Below are 4,369 nucleotides of genomic sequence, written 5' to 3' on the forward strand. Positions count from 1 at the left end.
AAGGATCTGAATAAACACTCCTCCAGAGAGGACATACAGATGGTCAGGAGACATATGGAACGATGCTCAATGTCACCGATCATCAGAGAAATGCAAATTAAAACCCCAGTGAAATATCACCTCACACTTGTCCGAATGGCTGTCATTAATAAATCAACAAACAACAGGTGTTGTCCAGGATGTGGAGAAAAGGGAACCTCAAGCATTATAGGTGGGAATACAGACTGGTGCAGCCACTGTGGAAAGCATTATGGAGTTACCTCAAACAATTAAAAATGCAACTGCCTTATGACCCAGTGATCCCACTTCTGGGAATATATCCAAAGAAACTCGAAACACTAATTCAAAAGACTGTATGCACCCCTAGAGTAAACATTTCTTGAATGCTCTCTGACTGGGCTCTTGCATGGCTCTGAATACTGTACCCCACCCATCCTGCCAGCTGCCCTGGGAAGTTTGTGTAGTTCTCACCTCCATGGCATAGGAGGTAACTGAGGTCCAGAGAGGTGATTCGCCTCCCAATGTCACAGTGATGGTCACAGAGCTGCGATTCCGATTGGGGTGTGGCTGATGGCAGAGCCCAGGCCTTTGCAGTTTCTGAGTCACGGCACGCTCAGCCATGGAGACGTGCCAAATCTGGCTTCACAGAGTAAGTGTAGCCAGCGGACCCTTCTCTGCCCTGCCCCATGACTCCCTCCTCTTCTCTTGGCAGCCCCTCTACCTACCACATTAATGCTTTGGGACAGCCTCCTGTTCCCTAAAAGGCTGACGAGAGCCCTTTAGCTCTAAAGCAGTGGTTCTCAACCTGTGGGTCGCGACCCCTTTAGGGGTCGAACGACCCTTTCACAGGGGTCGCCTAAGACCATCGGAAAACACATATATAATTACATATTGTTTTTGTGATTAATCACTATGCTTTAATTATGTTCAATTTGTAACAATGAAAATACATCCTGCATATCAGATATTTACATTACGATTCATAACAGTAGCAAAATTACAGTTATGAAGTAGCAACGAAAATAATTTTATGGTTGGGGGTCACCACAACATGAGGAACTGTATTAAAGGGTCACAGCATTAGGAAGGTTGAGAACCACTGCTCTAAAGGAAGGATTTCCTGTCCCTTTAAGGACAAAGACTGTACGTGACCTCTTTATCCAGAAATTTCAGGGCCTAGTCCAGTGCTTGGCAAGTAGTAGGTGCTGAGTAATTAATGAGGGTGTATTGTAATCAGTGCTAAGTTAACCTCTTGACATTTCTAGAGAAATAATGGGAATCAATGGAAAAGGCTGCCTGGCCAGCGTGGCTCAGTGGTTAAGGGTCGACGTATGAACCAGGAGGTCACGGTTCGATTCCCTGTCAGGACACATGCCCAGGTTGCAGGCTCGATCCCCAGTGTGGGGCCTGCAGGAGGCAGAGAATCAATGCTGATTCACTCTTATCAATGTTTTCTGTCCCCCCCTTTCTCTGAAATCAATAAAAACACATTTGAAAGAGAAAAAAAAAGGAAAAGTCCATCCAACGCAGGAGCTGAGAGTATGGCCTCTGGGATCAGACAGCCTGGGTTTGAATCGTGTCTGTGCTGTTGACTGTTTCTAACCTTGATCAAGTTATTTGACTTTTCTGGCATCACTTTCCTCTTCTCTAAAACGGGGATAAATATAGTACCTTCTGGTTAGGGCTGCTGTGAGGATTAAATGAGTAGACATGCAAAGTTGGTGGAATAGAGCTTTGCACTAGAGCTTTGAGTTGTCTTTGTTTCTGCTATTGTTACTGTCACGCACGGGGTTAAGTAGAGCTGGACTTGTAGGGAGACTGCGCGGCTCGCAGGTTTGGGTTCTTACCCTGTGTGTGGCTGAATGCCACCCTGAATGCCACCAATCCCCTGGCCTCCCTCCACCTGCGCATCATGGAGCTCTGTTGGTAGCTCCATGAGTGGGGGAGAGTGGGATTATCTTCCCAGGAAGACTGGAAGCATTTGGAAGCTGGAAAGTCTTGGGCAGAGCCGGGCCTGAGTCCTCACTCTGCCACTCTGTGACCCTGGGCAGGTCCCCTTGCCTTCAGGAGCCCATTTCCTAATGTGGGAAAGGAAACCGGCCATAGCTACTTCGTGAGGTCACGGGTGGGATGAGAATGGAGTCAGTGCCATAAGATGCAGGGTGTCGTGGGCTCCGCAGATGTTCCTCCCTCATCCTGGAAGGCCAGGGCCACTCTCAAACTGACATGCGCTCCCCAGAGCCTGTATCAGTGAGGGAGGATGTGTGGATGGTTGGTTTCTCTTTCTAGCAGCAGCACCTGAAGCTGAGCTGACCTCTCTTCAACCACCTCCCTCTCTTTGCTCTTCCTTTTGTTTGTTCTGGGGCCGGTGCTGCCAGCTAAGGAAGGGGTCTCTCTCTTAGTACAGGTGACAGTCGGGCCACTGTGGGCCACGCTGGCCTTCCCCTGGCTTCCCCTGCTCAGACCCCACCCTCTTCCCCTCAAGCGCTTGCATAGGACATGATTGACAGATGCTCGGACTGTGGTTCAGGCTTCTTGTTACAGGTGGTCACCCAGACCTCTGCTGGGGGGTTTCTCCTGCTGGTCCCCCCAGGGGGCAGGGGTGGGTTTTGTTTGGAAGGAGGAAGGATGTGAGCTGCAAGTGTGGGTGAGAATCACAACCTTGGTTGGGTGTGAGGATCCCTGACTGATGGGGGCAGAGCTGAACCACATGGGCCTGGATCGATGGTGGTGGTAACTGCTGACACTGGTGACCTGTGCTGCGGGGTCTGGGGGTCAGAGGACATTCTCTGCAGGATGTTGGCCATGCTGGCGGGTGGGGAGGTGGGTATCATCCTGGCCATCCTGGCTGTTGTGTGTGTGTGTGTGTGTGTGTGTGAGCTCCGAAGAATAGGATCTCTGTGAAGTTTAGGGGAATATTTAATGATAAAGGGTTGTTTGACAAATGTAAGTCAGGTCCTGTCAGCCCTCCACTAGAACCCCCCAATGCCTCCCATCCCACTTGGTGTCAAAGCCAAAGTCAAGGCCTTGGTTTCTCTCCTCCCCATTGTCACACTGCCCAGCGCCATGGCCTCCTTCCTGTTCGTAGAACACACCAGGCACATCCAGTGTCCCCCCTTGGAGCCTTTGCCCCTCTTGGAATGCTCCTCCCCCAGGAGTCCACAGGCCCCACTCCCACTCCCGAGTGAGTGAGGTCTTCTCTGACCACCACCTGTGAAAAGGAACCCTCCCTACTGTCATTTCCCCACACTCCTACCGCAGCCACACAGTGTGGCTTTACTTGTTGATTGCCGTCTCCCTTCACTACCATGAAAGTTCGAGAAGGGTGGGGTTTTTTCTCTGTTTTATTCATTGATGCACCCTCAATATCTAATAGAGTAGACTGTACAGTAGCATTCAAATGAATGAAAGAGAAAAGTAAATTATAAAGAAAACTGTCAACGCTTAGTGTAGTTTGCCTGTCTGAGCCCAATAAGACCCATTGAGTAATTTCCTAGTTTGGAAAACTGAAGTCATGATAACACCAATCAAGACTCCAGGGGATCTGGGCAAGAACTCTCTGTTAGGTGTGTGTGTGTGTGTGTGTGTGTGTGTGTGTGTGTGTGCTTTTGTGTCTGTTAGGATAATGCTGGGTGTTCCCCAGACTTCTGCGGTTAAGATTGTAATAACCCTCTGATGTCAATTTACAAAACAAAGCAGCCTTGGACTGCACCAGTTTATCAGTTGGTTAGCAATTGTTACTGACTTTATTTACATCTTTTGACCGTTTCTGGGGGGAAACGGGGTCAAATGTACCAGAGACATTGAAACTCTGATCAAAGTCCTGTAAATAGACACTCAGTTTTGTTTAAAAATTGAAGTAGGTTTTGTTCTTAAACTAGAAATTTTCTCTAGGGGTTTTTAAGAGAGTTCTCATGAGTTTTGTGTTGAACACAAAGCTGTGAGTTTCCTCTTGGACCACTAGTTGGGAGGCTGGAGACCTGGTTCTGTATTCCTGGCTTTGTGACCCCGTGGCCTGGAGCCTCAGTTTCCTCATCTGGACTGGCTCATTTCCTCTGAGGTCCCTTTCAACTCTCTAATTCGGTCTGTCATGGGCCAAACTAACAGAGATCATCATTTAAGTTCAAAGCACGTTATGTGGCTTATTTTAGCCAATAAAGGCATGTACACTTTGTGTGTAAGATACGACTTACAGATCAGCCTCCCACTTTCCTGTCTGTGTGCTCGGGGCCTGTGGAGCCACCATCCTCCTGCTGGGTCTCTGGTTGGATGTAACCAAGGCTACAGCGTTGCATAGTGGCTTTATGCCAACCCATCCCAACTCTTCCACGTTGGGGGTTTAGCCTCAGTGTCCTGCCTTCATCAGATC

Source organism: Myotis davidii, unplaced genomic scaffold, assembly GCF_000327345.1.
Source record: "Myotis davidii unplaced genomic scaffold, ASM32734v1 scaffold699, whole genome shotgun sequence".
NCBI lineage: Eukaryota > Metazoa > Chordata > Mammalia > Chiroptera > Vespertilionidae > Myotis > Myotis davidii.